This window comes from Schistocerca gregaria, chromosome 2 (genome assembly GCF_023897955.1).
Source record: "Schistocerca gregaria isolate iqSchGreg1 chromosome 2, iqSchGreg1.2, whole genome shotgun sequence".
Classification (NCBI taxonomy): Eukaryota; Metazoa; Arthropoda; class Insecta; order Orthoptera; family Acrididae; genus Schistocerca; species Schistocerca gregaria.
This window is the reverse complement of record NC_064921.1, coordinates 841,252,265-841,272,800: the sequence shown is the minus strand read 5'-3', so window position 1 is coordinate 841,272,800 and position 20,536 is coordinate 841,252,265. Positions and strand designations below refer to the sequence as shown.

Below are 20,536 nucleotides of genomic sequence, written 5' to 3'. Positions count from 1 at the left end.
GAATTAGAAGAGTTTCGGATCGAGGAGTGGCATAACATTCCACTGGAGACTAAACAATCATTATACGCTAGTATTCCAAGAAGAATCGAGCTGTATTACGGGCAAATGAGGCTCCAGTGCCTTATTAATAAACAATTTCCCAGTACGTACAGGTGTTCACATTATTTTGACTATCCCCTGTGCATGTGAAGAGGTTAAAAAATCATCCAACAAGTTGCAAAAAAAGGTTGACCATTGTTTTGAAATTTGTAAAAATATCTTCTTCAGAAGTTTCATGTACCTTATGACAGAGACACAAGTGTGATATGTCTCTGGCATAAGGTACATGTAGCTTATGGAAATACTTTATCCTGTGACTCCTATTACAATGTTACGTTGACAGGAGTCTCTACATGTGGGCATTTACTAATGAGTAGTCAAATGGTTCAAATGGCTCTGAGCACTATGGGACTTAACATCTGTCGTCATCAGTCTCCCAGAACATAGAACTACTTAAACCTAACTAACCTAAGGACATCACACACATCCATGCCCGAGGCAGGATTCGAACCTGCGACCGTAGCGGTCACGCGGTTCCAGACTGAAATGCATAGAACCGCACGGCCACACCGGCCGGCTTAATGAGTAGTCATTCTGAATACTATATATGTAGTCTGGCACTATCTAAAGCCATGGCTTACAATAATTCTTGTTTCCTCAATTTCGTTTATGACAAGAGCCGCTTGGCTTCATCTAATCTATTGCGCCATCATGTGTTGTAATAAGGCCAATTCTGAAGGAGATATTTTTATAAACTTCGAAACCACGGCCAAGGGCTAAAAAACCTTTATTTACAATTTGTTAGCTGATTTTTCAAACTCTTCAGATTTATACAGTTGCTGTTTCGCAGCCATGTTTAAGGTTTTGGAATATATGTAACCTGATGACCCAGAGGTTACATGTCATATTATGTCAGTGCCATGAATTGCTAAGAACGTTCTTTAACATGTGATTTATTTGATTTGAATTGTTGGTGTGTACATTTATAAGCATCAGCGTGATAAGTATTTTAGGTTTATGTGCGCATTTCCAGGTACCTGGGTACGCAGTCGTTCGTAGGTTGAAGTGAAATAGGAATATACCGCCGTCAATAGGGGCACACCAAGTATTGTACCGTCGTTGTCAATAAAAGAGGAGGGCAAGAGCGTTACATTCTTCACGAAACAGACTGTTGGGATAATTATATTACTACTCAACAGACGGCAATAAGCACGTCATAAGTGAACGTAACAGCAAGAATTTGCAAGGCACATGCATTAGGACTGTTTTTGTGAGATATCTATTTAAAAATCGTGGGTAGGATACGTTTTGTGGAATCAAAGCATAAATGGCTCTGAGCACTATGCGACTTAATTTTTGAGGTCATCAGACGCCTAGAACATAGAACTAATTAAACCTAACTAACCTAACTAAGGACATCACACACATCCATGCAGGAGGCAGGATTCGAACCTGCGACCGTAGCGGTCGCTCGGCTCCAGACTGTAGCGCCTAGAACTGCACGGCCACTCCGGCCGGCTCAAAGCATAAAAGAATAATCAGTTCTCCTATCGAGAGAACAGTTGAGGGAGGGGGGTGGGGCATTTTAGAGAGAGACCTGGGCATAAATAAGGTAAGCCGGCTCAAATGGTTGTAGGTTGCTGTAGGTATTCAGAGATGAAGATTACAGTGTGGCATGAAGAGCTGCGTCAAACGTAGAGTGAGGAACATTACAAGAAACAACATATAAGAACGTGAACCCCCTTCTTTTCTCCTCGTTTTAAAACGGGCGTGGAAATAAACACGAATTCGTGACCTTGCCTTTCAGTAGGCACGCTTCGTAGGATATATCTTCACACGTCGCCGCAGCGCTACACAAGGGACATACCTCCGCACGACGGGGAGCGTGCTGGAAGACGGTTTCACTGAGTTTACTCCGTCTAATTGGAGCAGCCGGCGAAGCAGCAGAAACACTTGTTGACAGAGCTTCGATTCTGGGAAACCGCTCACTGCGTGAGGCCAATGGCCTGAGCATCGCACGTACAGGCTGCTGGAGAGAAAGCGAAAGTAAATATTTGTCGTTGCCTACCCTTCAGTACACAAGAGACACCGACAGACTACTAGCTACAAACAAAACTACACAGATACGCAACTGGAAAAAAGAAAAAATTGAAATGGAGTTGGGTGGACTGAAGGTATGAGTCAAAACGAAACTGAATAAGAACATGGGGGGCAAGTTAGTACGGTATTTTTATGTTTCGCAGATAATTAGCAAAATTTAATTGAAAGTGATGGTAAATGAGTATGTTTCAGACCTTCCGTTTACAGAGTACTAAGGAGCTGAGAAAACTTAATAAAAGTGGCCATAATGGAATCGACTCGAGTGAAACACAAATTCAGCAAGCAAATCGACTTATTTATCTACTATACTGCCCATGCTGCAAGTGCTTAATTATATATTCATTTGCAGGATAGAATAAATTGGGGCGAAGAAATAATTTGATTAAATTTAAAATGTGCTTTGCCAGCCACCAAATATGCTTTGTTGAGTAAACGACCGAAGACTTTCGTGACAGAGTAATGAATTCCTTTTTGAGACACTGACAGCTTCGGCAGTGAGTAACGAAGGTAACTTTTCCTTCTGTTGTTATAGCTGTGCAGTTTACTGCTGCCTGTTGATGTATGATTTGAAAAGTCTCTCACTCGCCATAACAATTATGCGTTTCATAATAAACCAGTTGATGCATATTTATGGAGATGCGGTAAGATACGATTTATTTCTTGGGTCTGTTTTGTATTTGTGGTATGATATCGGAAAATATTATCAAACCTCACAGAAATGGTAGGAGGCCAACGTCGAGGTATTTGCGTCATACTAACGACTAGTTTTCTAAACACAGAAAAGTGATGTGATTCTTCCTATAGATTTATAATCTTCTGAAGAAGAAATTTGGGTTGGGTCTCCACTATCATTAGACGCACGTAACACGTAATTTGATGTGACAACATTGCACAGTGACATTTAACACGTAAAGTGACTCTGGACATGTATCTGGGACGTGCCGTGTTCAAATTCCAGATTGTTATTCAATCGGAACAAGTAAGTCAAGGGGCGAGTGACTGCTTATAGTAGATGTTCCACGGGTAAAGCAGGTTAAATTCAGCACAATATTACAGGATTTTCGAGGACCGGAATGTAGAGAATACCACTGCTCAGTAACATCAATTTTGATTATACACGTCTCTTCTATAAAGTTATACACAGTGTTTCCAGTTTCACGAGTACAGCAGTGTTATACACAAGGTATTTACCTGAATCATTTGGCAACTTAGAGTGTTTCCTGTGTTGAATCACCACACACACACACACACACACACACACACACACACACACACACACGCGCGTTCTCCGTGGTGCGATGAGGAATCTACCATGTAGCGTTGTACTTGCTGCGATTGCATCGTCGTGCGGCTTATAAGCTGATGGAAAAAGAAATTGCAACATCAACAAGGAGTTGTGCGACATGAACGAAAGTTTCTACGACTGAAAGATTATGTCCATTCAAATTTCACACCAGTTACATAATAGTGCTGCTACTAACGCTAATCAGGTTTGCTATAAATACATACTGCGATTATCGTCTGCGTTACTTACCTTTCAGATTAAACGTGGTGGGTTGATATTTATCAAGAACGATTAAGGCGACGAACACTCCATTATCAGCACTAAGAGGGAAGACCATCGTGTTCGACGTATGGCTCTAGCGCTTCGTATTGCATCTGCAGCAGCAATTTGAGCGGAACAACGGACTGTCACAAATCGGTTATTTCAAGGACAGCTCCCGCCAGACACCCAATTGCGTGCTTTCCACTGACCGCAAACCACCTCCAGTTGCGACGCCATTGGTGTCAAGCGAGAGCTCAGTGGAAGACACGGTAGTGGTCTGTTTTGATTTCTGATGAAAGCTGGTTCTTGCTAGGTCTCACTGATGGCCGTGTATTGATTAGGAGGCCAGCTGAGGGATGCAGTCATTCTGTCTACGTGCTAAACACACTGGACCTACACTTGGAGTTACTGTCTGGGGTGCGATTTCGTACGATCAGTAGCACTCTTGTGGTTATCTCACGTACCCTGACTACAAATCTGTACGTCAGTCTGGTGATTCGACCTGTTGTGCTGCCATTCATTAAAATCATTCCAAGGTGTATTTTCCAATAGGATAACGCTCGCCCACACACCGCTTTTGTAACCCAATATGCTCGACAGACTATTTAGACGGTTGCCATAGCTTGCTTGACCCCCAGATCTGTCTCCAATCGAGCACACATGGGGCACCAGAGGACGATAATTCCGGCCTCATCCACAACCAGCTTTAACCGTCCCTATATTGACCGAGCAAGTGCCACAGGCATGGAAGTCCATTCCATAAACTTATATCCGGCACCTGTACAAAACAATGCACGCAATTTTCTGTGCTTGCATTCAACATTCTGGCTGTTATACTAGTTTTTAATGTACCAGCATTTCACATTTGCAGTTTCTGATATCGCACTTACACTAACCTGTGATCTCGCATTGTCAGTCATTTAAATATGTTATCTAGATATGTATTCCCAAAATTTCATTACTCTACGTTTTTTCCCTTACTGTATTTCCCGCATTTATATTAACATCATCGAATTTATTTATCCTCGAAACAGAAACATACAAATTTACAGTTGCCATACACATCAATAAATATATACACACAAATCGTATTTATATTGAAACTTCCTGTCAGATTAAAACTGTGTGCCCGACCGAGACTCGAACTCGGGACCTTTGCCTTTCATGGGCAATTGCTCTACCATCTGAGCTACCGAAGCACGACTCACGCCCGGCACTCACAGCTTTACTTCTGCCAGTACCTCGTCTCCTACCTTCAAAACTTTACAGAAGCTCTCCTGCGAACCTTGCAGAACTAGCACGCCTGAAAGAAAGGATATAGCGGAGACATGGCTTAGCCACAGCCTGGGGGATGTTTCCAGAATGAGAATTTCACTCTGCAGCGGTGTGTGCGCTGATATGAAACTTCCTGGCAGATTAAAACTGTGTGCCCGACCGAGACTCGAACTTGGGACCTTTGCCTTTCGCGGACAAGTGCTCGACCATCTGAGCTACCGAAGCACGACTCACGCCCTGTACTCCCAGCTTTACTTCTGCCAGTACCTCGTCTCCTACCTTACAAACTCTGTAAGGTTCGCAGGAGAGCTTCTGTAAAGTGTGTAAGGTAGGAGACGAGGTACTGGCAGAAGTATAGCTGTGAGTACCGGGCGTGAGTCGTGCTGCGATAGCGCAGATGGCAGAGCACTTGCCCGCGAAAGGCAAAGGTCCCGAGTTCGAGTCTCGGTCGGGCACACAGTTTTAATCTACCAGGAAGTTTCATATCAGCGCACACTCCGCTGCAGAGTGAAATTCTCATTCTGTATTTATATTACATGTGCCCTGTACTTTCAATCTCCAAGGCGCTTGGAGTGGCTTCCAGGAGATCAATCTTCGTGCAGGATAGGTGGCTTGTGGTTTGTTCTTGTCCACAATCACAGGACTTATCTTCTGTCATGAAGCCCAATCTCTTCAGGTTGTCTCTGGATAGCCCAACTCCTGATCGTAATCTGTCTAAATATTTCCACACCAGCCAGCTGTCGTTGTGTCCAGGTAGTAGTTCTTCAGCTTCTGGCGTCTGCAATTGAGGCGTCGACTTCTTCCATAACTCCAGCCTTGCCTTCTGTGGTGAAACGGTGAGCTTCTCGGATGTTCTCAGGAAGCTCTTTCGCGATCTCAGCCCTTGCTGTGGTGGATTATGTCCGCGCAGTGGATGGGCACTGTCCTGTTCCACTTTCAGTCTCTGCTTGTTGGCAGCCACTGTTCTGCGTATCCATGGTGGTGCTATTCCAGCCAGGCAGTAGAGCTTATCAGTTGGGGTAAGCAACCTGTGATCAACCTGCAGGTTTCGTTGAGAGCAATGTCTACTTGTCTGGCATGAGATGACCTGTACCAGACAGGAGAAGCATATTCAGCAGTAGATAAGCACAATGCCATTGCAGAACTGCGAACAGTTTGTGGATGTGATCCCCACTGTGTCCTCGCTAGTTTGCGAATTAGGTTCTTTCGAGCGGAGATTTTCATTTTGGTGTTCCTGAAGTGAGATTTGAATGTCAGGTTTCTGTCGAAGGTGACTCGCAAGTATTTAGGTGCGTGATGATGCTGGAGTTGGATGCCTGACCATGCAATATGTAGCTCACGATTAGCTTCCCTGTTCGTTAAATGAAAGGCACACACTTGTGTCTTCGAAGGGTTTGGTCTGAGTTGGTTCCGATTGTAGTAGCCTTTCATTTAAGGAACATCATCGATATTAATCAGGGATACACTTCAGGACAGTTTAGCCGGACAGCCGTGATTTCACTTGGCAAGAAAGATTAGGGAGTAGCGTGCCGTCGATTAGTTGAACACTAAACATGGAGCATAAGGTCAGATTTGGAAACGTTATTTTGCAGAAAATAAATATATAATGAAAACGGGAAATAACAACAGAAATACGAAATGATGGCAGTTTTTTAAAAAACATTTCAGTCGTTTTAATACGCATGACTTTAAAACTATTAATAATGGTAGTTTGTGACAGACACTGCGTAGTCTAATGTGATCAATTCTCACATCGGCACTCTTATAAATAGACAAGCTCTCTGCTAATAATAGTAATTTGACTTAAGCGAGTCAGAGAAACCACGCTTAACCTCTGTCGGGATGGCCGGACGAGGACATGAACTCCTCCGAATGTGAGCTCAGAATCTTAACACTGTACCAATCCGCTCGTTGCTCTGTGATTACATGCTCATGAATGTTTCATAAGGCGTTTGCGCCACTGTGGAAAATATTTATCTCTTCAGCTGCTTTCATAATTTTCGGAAAGCTTTGCCGAAAGACGCTGGATTCAGCACTGCGCTGTATGTGTACTTAGTGGCTTACGGCGTTTGGTGACCGTGAGGCGGTAACTGAACAAAGAGAACGAAAAGGGTGATTTCGTAAGATTTCGAGTGAACTGCTGTGCAACCTTCTGGCACGATCACAATCTCTAGGCATCTTCAGATGGGTATTGGGGGATGTACGAAGGCTATTCGGAGAGTAAGTTTCGTTACTTTACAAAAACATAAGCGCCAGTACATGAAGTGGCCCTTTATTATATACAGCCTAAATTATTTATCTACATAATTGTCCAACATAAAGGCCCTTTTTCAGTGCTCCCGTTGAAGAATTCTGGTATTCCGTACTTTGACACTTCCCTGTAACTTGTCGCCTTCAAACCATTTTGACCTTTTTCGTATTCGGAAACAGCTGAAAATTTTAGGTGGTAAATTGTGGCTGTACGTGGAATGATTAAACAACTTCCATTTCAAACGGTTAAGCGACGTTTGCATGCTTGCGTCAGTAAGTGGCATAGCTTTATTACGCACATAGAATCAGACATCTCACCCCGTTTGTTGTGAATGGCTCTTCTTGTTTTAGGTTTCACAGTAATCTTCTGAGTTTACTATTGTGTCTGTTTCCATCAGATCATTAATGACAACTGCCTTTACAAAAGCATTTATCATCCGATTTAGTGTAGACAATGTTTGGCGGTTCCTTTAGTTTCATCCCACTTTATTCATTAGTTTATCATCTCGACGTTTTGTACGCAAACAGTGTCACAATCTGCTAAGGATTTCGTTTGATCCTGCACGACACTACATCAGAAACATTACTGTACCTCCCATACTCTTCGTTTTGTGCACACCATCAGCTGCTTTGATACCCATCGTGCACGAAATTTGTGATAACCAAGCTCATCAGTAACAAGTTTGTACAAAACTGTCCGTGATGAACGAGGTAAACTGACAGGTAAATCTGTAATCGTTTACCAACAATTTTCTCTGAGTCTACTGACCATTGCAACAATGTCATAATAGATGGTCGTCAACCACTTTCACTATTATGGACATTCATTCGACTTTTCCTAAACAGCTGACTCCATTTTCGTACAGAACAATCACTTAATATGTTCTCCCGTAAACTGAGCAAGCTTCACATTTTTGCCGTACTAGAAAAAAAAAGAAAATCAGTACATGATGTAATTAAGAAGTGGCGGAATTATCGATTATACTGGCGGAAACACTTCATTACCCTTTCCGCGGCACGGCCAGACTCGTCCTGAATCAGAAGACACAGCTCCGCTGAATTCATTTCACTGCCCGCACTCGCCTGCGCACAGGAAAGCATCGCAACTTACTTTGCGAACAGACCTTGTGCACTGCGAGCTTCTACAGGATTGTTACAATTAGACTTCCGCTAGTTGAGAGGGCCCTTCCAATGGAAACGAGCGTCAGAAGAATAACGCAACTTTGTGGAAACATTTGTGAGGACTAGCTGAAGAAAAATGACGAGTAAACCACAGAAACAGACACATTTTAATTTCCACATGAGAGTGTAACATTTGTTAATTGCGTACAATATTTAAGTTCCAGGTTACATACGTTTGCTCAATATGACGACTATCTGCATCCACGGCAGCCTAGGACCGCACTACAGGTTATTCTACGGCTGCCAGAATCAATGTTGGACCATAGAATGTTCAGCTATTGTGGCACAGCTAGTGCCCCGTTAGAATATCGCATATCCGGTCCAGCATTCTCAGCTATGCAAACAGTATTCAACGATTCTGGCACAATTTGTCGCCAGCCTATCGCAGGAGCAATTCCAAAATCGCCTTTTAATTGCAACTTCCGAGTAATGTTCGTCAATCTCGTTGCAGAAAGAGGACCTCTCCATATTCCTTTAACGTGTCGATAGTCGCGAAGTATAGCAGTACTATTGCTGTTGGTTTGATAAAGCAGCTTTACGCATAAAGCCCTGATCGCCTTGGCCAGATCCTTATTGACCGTCTGCAGTTGTAATGTACGTGGTGTTTCAATCCTTCGTCGGTGTACAAGAATCGCCGCTCAATGGTAAATCTTGAACGGACACTGCTAACAACACAAATCATGCACCGCACCATCTGAACATCATTCCTTTTAAGTTGGGTACCCATACGGTCAACTGTTTTCCGTCTACACTGGATCAAGTAGAGAAAGTAAAACTATAGATACCCTGTATTTAAGACACTGCTGCCGAATGCGTATTGTATTCAGATGTCGCTGCAAGTTTCTGCGAGCGCCTTCCGTGATGAAAACTCGTCTTACCATTATCACAGCCAAACTTTCCGTTGGCTGAAATCACATAAAGCCGTTGATCACGCAGAGAAACAAGTCTCCCAATGTCACGTTTCCATCGGGTATTAAGCTGGAAAGCAGCATTCCGATTCGTCAGATACACTGATTCCTAGATGAAAAAAATGTTCAAATGTGTGCGAAATCTTATGGGACTTAACTGCTAAGGTCATCAGTCACTAAGCTTACACACTACTTAACCTAAATTATCCTCAGGACAAACACACACACCCATGCCCGAGGGAGCACTCGAACCTCCGCCGAGATCAGCCGCACAGTCCATGACTGAAGCGCCTAACACCGCTCGGCGAATCCCGCACTGCCCTAGATGACACCCCAAATGTTTGAAGTGCGGTCAAAATTTTTAGTTTCATCATGATTAGGAGAAATACAAAATTGGGCTATAAGAGATTTACTGGACTGAAGGACGATGAGGGTGATGTTTAGTTTGTGGGGCGTCAACAGCGCAGTCATCAGCGCCCGTACAAAGTCCCAGCCGGCCACTGTGCCTGAGCGGTTCTAGGCGCTTCAGTCTGGAACCGTGCGTCCGTTACCATATTGCTCAGAGCCATCTGAACCATTTTTTAAAAACACATTAATAAACAATTTTTCTAACCAATAAATTTCCTTTTATACTTACAACAGAATGGGCGAAAGCCTAATTAAAGAAATATCAACTTATTGTCTACATCTACATTTATACTCCGCAAGCCACCCAACGGTGTGCGGCGGAGGGCACCTTACGTGCCACTGTTATTACCTCCCTTCTCTGTTCCAGTCGCGTATGGTTCGCGGGAAGAACGACTGTCTGAAAGCCTCCGTGCCCGCTCGTATCTCACTAATTTCACATTCGTAATCTCCTCGGGAGGTGTAAGTAGGGGGAAGCAATATATTCGATACCTCGTCCAGAAACGCATCCTCTCGAAACCTGGCGAGCAATCTACACCGCGATGCAGAGCGCCGTTCTTGCAGAGTCTGCCACTTGAGTTTGCTAAACATCTCCGTAACGCTATCACGGTTACCAAATAACTCTGTGGCGAAACGCGCCGCTCTTCGTTGGATCTTCTCTACCTCCTCCGTCAATCCGATCTGGTACGATTCCCAAACTGATGAGCAATACTCAAGTATAGGTCGAACGAGTGTTTTGTAAGCCACCTCCTTTGTTGATAGACTACATTTTCTAAGGACTCTCCCAATGAATCTCAACCTGGTACCCGCCTTACCAACAATTAATTTTATATGATCATTCCACTTCAAATCGTTCCGCATGCATACCACCAGATATTTTACAGAAGTAACTGCTACCAGTGTTTGTTCCGTTATCATATAATCATACAATAAAGGATCCTTCTTTCTATGTATTCGCAACACATTACATTTGTCTATGTTAAGGGTCAGTTGCCACTCCCTGCACCAAGTGCCTATCCACTGCAGATCTTCCTGGATTCCGCTACAATTTTCTAATACTGCAACTTCTCTGTATACTACAGCATCATCCGCGAATAGCCGCATGGAACTTCCGACACTATCTACTAGGTCATTTATATATATTGTGAAAAGCAATGGTCCCATACCACTCCCCTGTGGCACGCCAGAAGTTACTTTAAAGTCTGTAGACGTCTCTCCATTGATAACAACATGCTGCGTTCTGTTTGCTAAAAACTCTTCAATCCAGCCACACAGCTGGTCTGATATTCCGTAGGCTCTTACTTTGTTTATCACGGAACTGTATCGAACGCCTTCCGGAATTCAAGGAACAAATTTGAAACAACGGCTGAAGTCCTGAACAACAAGTCAGATAAACAATTTAAAATAAACCCCTTCCTTCATATAAAAAGTTTTCTTTTAAAGAACGCACACGGCTGAAAGCCTTACTAAAAGGGGTTCACGAAAAATCCTCGGCTGAAGGCCACACATAACAGATTGAGCAACCTAACTGCTTAGAGCCTGGATTACAAACCATTTCAGATAGAACAAATTTTAATTTAACACGGCTGAAGGCCTTTACGTAAAATTTAAAATTAATACACAGCCAAAGGCCTTGCACAATACTTCAGACTAAAATGAAAATCACAATCTAAAACAAATAGAACAATTGGTGTTCAGAAGTGTCCCAAGGGTCGGCCTGAGAAGGTAGCTCAAATGTAAGGTGAAGTGAGACAGGCAGCCAAGAGTTGAAGTTAAATAATCAGATGGCAACCCAAACTAGGGCGACCCAAGGACCGTCCAACAATTTAACCAATTCCCTCCCGTCCAACCAACGGCACAACGATGTAAAATATCATCCGAGAATGAAGACACCAACAGCACTACGTCTTCATAAATTGGCCTCTAAAACAGCCAAGGGAACAACAAGCACTCTAAGCAAAATGTGAACCAACGAACGTAAAAGGCTGCCAAACTGCACGCCGTGCTGGACAGCATCAAAACGACAAGGAAAGGCACACTGCTGGAAAACTACGCTAACGACCACAACAGGTAAGTGGGGCGTTAACGACCACAGGGCAGAAAATACCGCTGGTGCACTTCCCTGTCAAGTAACAGTCAATTTAATAATTAATCACAATATAGGAAGACGGCTGAATGATTTTACTGATCCCAACACATCATACGTTGCTGCTAGCCCGAACGGTGCAGGGAGCAACAATCTGCAAATACACTCCTGGAAATGGAAAAAAGAACACATTGACACCGGTACGTCAGACCCACCATACTTGCTCCGGACACTGCGAGAGGGCTGTACAAGCAATCATCACACGCACGGCACAGCGGACACACCAGGAACTGCGGTGTTGGCCGTCGAATGGCGCTAGCTGCGCAGCATTTGTGCACCGCCGCCGTCAGTGTCAGCCAGTTTGCCGTGGCATACGGAGCTCCATCGCAGTCTTTAACACTGGTAGCATGCCGCGACAGCGTGGACGTGAACCGTATGTGCAGTTGACGGACTTTGAGCGAGGGTGTATAGTGGGCATGCGGGAGGCCGGGTGGACGTACCGCCGAATTGCTCAACACGTGGGGCGTGAGGTCTCCACAGTACATCGATGTTGTCGCCAGTGGTCGGCGGAAGGTGCACGTGCCCGTCGACCTGGGACCGGACCGCAGCGACGCACGGATGCACGCCAAGACCGTAGGATCTTACGCAGTGCTGTAGGGGAGCGCACCGCCACTTCCCAGCAAATTAGGGACACTGTTGCTCCTGGGGTATCGGCGAGGACCATTCGCAACCGTCTCCATGAAGCTGGGCTACGGTCCCGCACACCGTTAGGCCGTCTTCCCCTCACGCCCCAACATCGTGCAGCCCGCCTCCAGTGGTGTCGCGACAGGCGTGAATGGAGGGACGAATGGAGACGTGACGTCTTCAGCGATGAGAGTCGTTTCTGCCTTGGTGCCAATGATGGTCTTATGCGTGTTTGGCGCCGTGCAGGAGAGCGCCACAATCAGGACAGCATACGACCGAGGCACACAGGGCCAACACCCGGCATCATGGTGTGGGGAGCGATCTCCTACACTGGCCATACACCTCTGGTGATCGTCGAGGGGACACTGAATAGTGCACGGTACATCCAGACCGTCATCGAACCCATCGTTCTACCATTCCTAGACCGGCAAGGGAACTTGCTGTTCCAACAGGACAATCCACGTCCGCATGTATCCCGTGCCACCCAACGTGTTCTAGAAGGTGTAAGTCAACTACCCTGGCCAGCAAGATCTCCGGATCTGTAGCCCATTGAGCATGTTTGGGACTGGATGAAGCGTCGTCTCACGCGGTCTGCACGTCCAGCACGAACGCTGATCCAACTGAGGCGCCAGATGGAAATGGCATGGCAAGCCGTTCCACAGGACTACATCCAGCATCTCTACGATCGTCTCCATGGGAGAATAGCAGCCTGCATTGCTGCGAAAGGTGGATATACACTGTACTAGTGCCGACATTGTGCATGCTCTGTTGCCTGTGTCTATGTGCCTGTGGTTCTGTCAGTGTGATCATGTGATGTATCTGACCCCAGGAATGTGTCAATAAAGTTTCCCCTTCCTGGGACAATGAATTCACGGTGTTCTTATTTCAATTTCCATGAGTGTAGTTGATGTTTCGTAACAGGTTAACTGATCACTCAGCTTCAACATCCAGGTTCGGGGCAATGGACTTTGTCGCTCTTGTAGCTAGCGCCTCACGATCTGACAGTACATGCACGCCGCCAGCCGCCCCGCCTGACTGCGCGCCACGGAGACTTCCTCGCTGCTCCGTCCCAACCGTCTGACCACCGCACACAACAGCACCACCCGGAAATACTAGCAGTCCCACTAAAGATAGTACGACAGTACTAGTATCGATAAGCGCTGCTGCTGCCATTCACGGAGGCAAGCCAGCAACTTCGGTACGCCAGTAAGGAAGGAAGAAACAAGACGCCGCTGGATGTGAAAAAATGCCGAAGAACAAACTGCATGAACGCGAGCCGCACATGGCTCAATGACCTATTTCCTTTAGATGGAAGTAACTTCAGACGTGTCACAGTTACAAACAATAACCGTACTATACTAGAATGCGAATACACTGTAATTCTCAAGAATAATATCCCGGTGGCCTTGCCTCAGTGGATACACCGAAGTTAAGCGACGCTGAGAGTGACTGGCAGTTGGATAGGTGACCGCTCGGCGACCCCTTCGGTGCTACTCGGGAGGAGTCGGTTATACCTTAGCGCCATGTTTGACTGTCACTCTTCTCTAATTAACAAAGTAGATATAACACCACATAAAACAGAGATCTACACGTATCAGACACATTTAACACATAAACCTCAAACTTCGTGAAGCAAAGGGATCAGTGTGCGCAAAGGGTAGGGATACTGTCCCTCAGGATCACCCAGCCAATCACGCCACACAACTTTAGTTTTACAAGAATTATCATCTCTATTAACCTTTGACAAAGTGAGCCAAAACTGCTCACTAGGTTGCCACAGCGCGATATCTCTGTATACAAACTGTACAGTAACATCCCCAACGAAATTCGTCATTTTTCAGTGGAAAACTGCGTCGGAGGAAACCGATCTGGTGACATTGTAATAAGACGTCCTACAACTTTCTTCATTCAATACCGTGTAGCTGAACTGTCGAGTCAATATGGCAGCAGTTCCGCTTCAGAATACTCAAGCTCTAGAGTTCGTTTAGGGTTATAGTTGTAATCTCTTTTTTCTTTTCTTTGCTAATTTTGATCTGCCCAATAGTGCAGTAGTAAACATTTTCTTAAGCGATACGTATCGTATTAGTGCAGTTTTTTTCTACGTTGAACATAATAATTAATGCCGATGCATACCAAATACATTAATGAAGAGTAATGATCAGTTAAAAACAGATCGTATCGCTTTAGGACACAAATAACAACAAAATTTATAAATGAGGAAATTTAAACATACATACCACATTGAGTACGAGCGGTCAGTTGTAAAATTTTCAATAGACTATCAATGGCAGCGTGCGTTTCACTGTCCTCTCATTTCTGTGTTGATATTAAATTACTACATGCGTCGCGTGTGACATTTGCTAGAGTTGCTTTAAAATGAATAATAAGCCAGTAATATATCACGCAGCGTAAAATTGGCGGAAAAAATGTACACCCTGACCCGGAATTCAACTATCGAATTTAAATATTGTAATGGCTGATAACTGCGAACAGCCACATAAAATATGTTTATTCCCATGAACCATTTTCCAGCCTTTCAGCTTTATCTTCTGATGAAGTATGCAGAAGTTGGACACTCATGTTTGTAGCGTCATTATGAATGGTGAAGATTGCTTTTTTGTTGGCAGTATGGGCGAGTTTAGAGCTAATATTCACCTGGAAGGTTCTCTTATCATTGAGAACAAAATTAAACACCAGATATCCACGAGTACCTAGCATGAGCTGAAGAGATTTGTAAAGTAGGTTACTGAAATAAATAAATATTTCGTAAATGACTTTTCTCGATTACGTTTACTTATATTCAAGTCTCATCTTTAGCTCGGTGGTTATTTAGAATACTACACTTTTCTGTGTGATATACACGTTCAAATACTGCACTAAGTATGACGTTTGTTTCCACGTTTTCATCTGTATACTTTGGCTTTCGATTAGTAGCCAACTTGTTAGTAGAATATGCACAACGACAGACAACAAACGTCCAACGTAAATCCAGCGTGTTTTGTGCACGCAGCACTGGAGATTAAAAGCCTTATATAAATGAAGTCAGCTTAAATATTTTGATGAAGGATCTGTTTCTGATTTTACAATGTAAACAAATTGTACTAGCCTGCAACTTTCAGATCACTGTTGGCTGAACTGTCAGCTGAGAAAAGAACTAATATTTATACAAGGAGGTGAGAAAATTTATGGGGTGCAACCTATTATTGTGTCGGACCTAGTTTTGCTCGGCGTAGTGCGGTAACTCTCGACATGTCGTCGACTCAAAAAGTCGTTGGAAGTCTCCTGCAGAAATATTGCGCCATGCTATCCGTACAGCCGTCCATAACTTCGAAAGCGTTGCCAGTGTAGGATTTTGTGTACGAACTGACCCCTCGACGATGTCCCATAAATATTCGATGGGATTCATGTCGGCGATGTCAGTAGCCGAACCATTCGCTCGAACTGTGCAAAATGTTCTTCAAACCAGACTCGAACAATTGTGGCCCGCCGGCCAGAGTGGCCGAGCGGTTCTAGGGGCTTCAGTCTGGAACTGCAGTTAATTCCCATAGTGCTCAGAGCCATCTGAACCAATTGTGGCCTAGTGACATGTTTGGGAACATGAAGTCCGTGAATGGCGGCAAATGGTCTCCATGTAGCAGAACATAACCATTTACAATCATCGATTCAGTTGGATCAGAGGACCCAGTCCATCCCATACACGTACAACCCACACCATTATGGAGCCACCACCAGTTTGTTGACAACCTGGGTCCATAGCGTCATGGCGTCTGTGCCACAATCGATCCCCACCACGAACTCCTACCAACTCGAATCGGGAGTCATCTGACCATGCCGCGCCTTTTCAACAGTCTATGATCCAACCGTTATGGTCACGAGCCCAGGAGATGCGTTGCAGGCGATGTCGTTCTGTTAGAAAAAGCACTCTCGCCGGTCCTCTACTGCCATTTCCCATTAACGTCAAATTACACCGCACTGTGCTAACGAATATACACGCCCTACATTGATTTCAGCTGTTATTTCAAATGGTTCAAATGGCTCTGAGTACTATGGAACTTACCTAAGGATATCACACACATCCATGCCCGAGGCAGGATTCGAACCTGCCACCGTAGCAGTCTGACGGTTCCGGACTGAAGCGCCTAGAACTCTCAGCAACCGCCGCCGGCTGTTATTTCACTTAGCGTTGCTTTTCTGTTATCATTTACAACGCTACACAGGCGCCGCTGCTCTGGGTCGTTAAGTGAAGTCTGTCAGTCATTGCGTTGCCCGTGTTGAGAGGTTAGGCCTGAAATTTCGTGTTCTCGTAACACTCTTGACACTTTGGACCTCGGAATACGGAATTCCCTAACGAAATGGAATGTCACTTGCATCTAGCTCCAACTAGTCTGTTAATTCCCGTCGGGCGACCGTAATCACGTCGGAAACATTTTCACATGAACCACTTGAATATAAATGACAACTCCGTCAATGCATTGCTCTTGTAATCTTGTGTACACAACACTACCGCCATCTTTCTAAGTCCATATTCCTATCCCATGACTTCTGTCACCTCAGTGCACAGTACCTACGGATAACATAGAATACACAGAAAATTAATGGTGATGATATCAGGGTACGTACAAGAACTCCGCCACCTGCTAATTCTCGGACGCAGCGATGCAGTTGGCGCGGCCGTCTGTGGCTAACTGTCAACCGTCAGCTGTGCGGCACGCGCTCCGCCTCCCGCCCCCGTGCCCCCACTAGCGGTCAAGTTCCGGAGGCGGCAGATACCGCGGCGTGCCGATACTGCTTGCAAATGTTCCGCGCGCCCGAGCACCCAATGCGGTTTGCGTATAACCTATCCCGCGCCCAGTAGGTCTACATATCGCCCTCTGCACTCGCTATTCTTTTCATCCATTTTGTTTTTCCGGTGTGAAATATGATAGAGTAACAGGCGTTGCAACAGCATAACTGGTGTTCTATATCTACGCACATACAGTGAAACCTCGTTTATAAGCTTTTCATTAACCTTTCTTTACATGAACTACCAGTAAACATTTTTGTTCAGTTTTTGTATGAAACGCTGCAGTAAATACTAACAAAATAACAGTGACCCTTTTTAAGAATATTTAGTTGTTGTTTTTACTATTTTATAAAGGTTGTACCTCACTGCGGTATGCTCAACTACAGTCCACAGTGTAGGACATAGGCCGGCCGGTGTGGCCGAGCGGTTCTAGGCGCTTCAGCCTGGAAACGCACGACCGATACGGTCACAGGTTCGAATCCTGCCTCGGGCATGGGTGTGTGTGATGTCCTTAGGTTAGTTAGGTTTAAGTAGTTCTAAGTTCTAGAGGACTGATGACCTCAGAAGTTAAATCCCATAGTGCTCAGAGCCATTTGAAACATTTTTTTGGTAGAACATATCGAAACTAACAACACAAAACGGTTTAGAATGCACAACGGCTACAAATTAATAATATTATGGTAATTACACAGTTACTAAGTGTAATTCAGTAAAATAACTTTTACTTTCAATGCAGCAGAGAAATCTTGAGTGTGGACTAGATCGAATGTTGCTTTTCTACACACTCAACAGATTCTCGTGACAAAGTGAAAGCTATTATTTCTTAAGTCTTACATCCTTTGATATTAAGTGTTTTAATTTCTTCCTTTTGCTGTATTTATTACTTTGTTAGAATTTGGCTTGCAGCTGTTTCGGATTGATGAGCTTTACATTTGGTGGATCCATCAGGCGTTGAATAACCTTTCTCCTTTCACTTCAGACGTGACATTATCCTACGCACTTCTCAGTACAGTACATCAGATTTTATAAATTTCATCTCTATTAATCCACGGGACAGGCAATACTTCATGTATTTTCTCCACAACCGATAATCAGATTTAGGTCTGTCCGCATGGTACACTCTTTCCATATTTCACTTGTCCTTTACTACAGACGGTAATGGATATTTATTTTGGTCTCATCCTTCTACTTTTGAAAACAAATGTTACTTTTGTTCCATGGAAATTGGAGGCCAGACACAAAATTCTGGAAGGTGACATCCTGTTATGAACTTCACCTCTTTTTTTATTTCCTTTGAAAGTGAAAGGCCTCATGAGAAATATTTATGTTGACCCCCATTGTGTCCCAAACCAAACTTTTCTTTATTTTTAGTCTTTGAATCGGGGCTATCGATTTCAAAATTTTGTCGAGGTATATTCTCCTGTTTCTGCTCGAAATTAAATATCAAAGGCAAGAATGTAGCCTTTCTGATCAGTAATAAACCACAGCTTGTAACCGCCTTCCATTATCTTCATTGAATTGTATTGTTTCGATACCAAAAGTGGTATTTATCTGTCAAAAACATTTAAAAACGCGACTGTCGTGATAGCAGTAAAAAAGGTCTGGTCGTTATGCACGCAGATCAACAACGCCAGAAAAAACAACGAAAACCACCAAAGAAAGCACAGAACTACGCCTGTGTAGCAGTATAGGAAATAAGCACACATGGCCAGACGGTACTCTAAAAGTACAATATGGTTTTCCGCATTTTTTAAACAAAAGCTACCAATTTAACGGAAGAGGCGCACGAAAAGAAAGCATCATATAAATGACGGTAAATTTGAAAGTTTCAGGCAATTGAACGACAATGTACACAAAAGAAATATGCTCTCTCTAAAGAAAACAGTAAATAACCTACATCATATAAATGATGGTAAATTTGAAAGTTTCAAACAATTGAACGACAATGTACACAAAACAAATATTCTCTCTCCAAAGCTGCTCTTCAGTTGTCACCAAAGGTTATACAGACAGATTTTCGTACTGCAAACTAGATACTGAATACACTGAAGTGCTGCGAACTCAAGAGAAACATGTACTTAAGCGTACCACCAGTCCAGGATGTGAAATATGTATGTGTACTGGCAAAGAAGGAAGATTGAAAGATTTACCAACAGCAACAAAGGGTTAATCGGTTTGTTTTTTTCTTTTTTAAGTACACAGAAAAACAGCATTCGATGCTTCGAAAGCAATAACGCCAACAATGGTCGACTACAATTATTAAATTTCAGTTCATCCAACCATCACACACGGATCAAGGTACGATGTCATTTAGCACTGAGTTGTACAGTACTGTCCTGCCTCCGTTTGTCGCGAGTGTAGAATGATTCTGAAGAGAACGGATGTGGTAGTCTCCATAGACAGCAAGCTGCACTACATGGTATGGATAAACAAGAACCGTTGGAAAGTCCTTGCACATGGATTTGGTACTCGAATATCAACGGTGTCAAATTGGAAAAACCATCTGTGACCATTTGTAAGTCCACGGACGCGAGTTTCACAGTGAATAAAGAAACTGGTGGCATTGCCGACCCCTCCGAGTCAGATGAAGCAATTGTAATCATTCTAGGATGCTCATACATAAGTTTTAATGAGGTAAATACCTGGCTACAGAATGACGACGACGTTGGCTACCGTACGCTTTCTGAAGAAATTGTCGCTGTTTGTACGTCTGCAGCAATGCTGATAAGAACGATGGATTAGTTAACGAAGACGCCGCTCTGTCTGCAGACATGGTGACACACATAGAGGCAACAAAATAAGTGGAGAGTGGAAATGTCAAGCGTTCTAAGTTCCACTTTTTTCAGAAAGCGCATTTAGAGCGCTATTGTGTCCTCCGTGATCTGTTGCATGTCCCTAGACTTGCTCCAAGTGCCAGTCATGGATGAAATGTTTCAAATATATGTTAATACATTGAGCCATTGAAGGACCATTCTTTTAAAACCCCGACATTTACTCCCGCTGTGACGCAGAAGTTCAAAATTTGGCTCATAGGTGTCTAATAGTTTCCTCTGTAATGGTTCAAAAAGGTGACACCCTACGGCTTGGAGAAGCTACAAGCAGTAAGGTGTCCATGCCTGCGAAAATAACGGCCGGACCTCAGAAATTGAAATGCGGTGTAAGATGAATTAATGTCAGACAATTTTGCCACGATTCTATCCAACGCCAGCATAGACAGGACGCATGACGGGCAGGTCGTCCCCCTTCCACCCCCTTCCCTCCACCCGCTCTTACCCACA

The 20,536-nt window shown here is 44.0% G+C and overlaps 1 protein-coding gene across 5 annotated transcripts in view; it reads right to left on the bottom strand.

The window, feature by feature from the left end:
• The window catches only part of LOC126335195 (extracellular serine/threonine protein CG31145), a 1,599,051-nt gene that overhangs the window by 1,268,634 nt on the left and 309,881 nt on the right, over positions 1 to 20,536 (bottom strand). The window contains exon 1 of one of the 5 annotated variants that reach the window (XM_049998201.1): positions 17,096 to 17,162. The exons of the other annotated variants lie outside the window; for them this stretch is intronic. The gene's annotated coding sequence lies outside the window, so the exon portion shown is untranslated. Of the gene's footprint in view, positions 1 to 17,095; positions 17,163 to 20,536 lie in introns of those variants that run through there. 5 annotated transcript variants of the gene reach the window in all.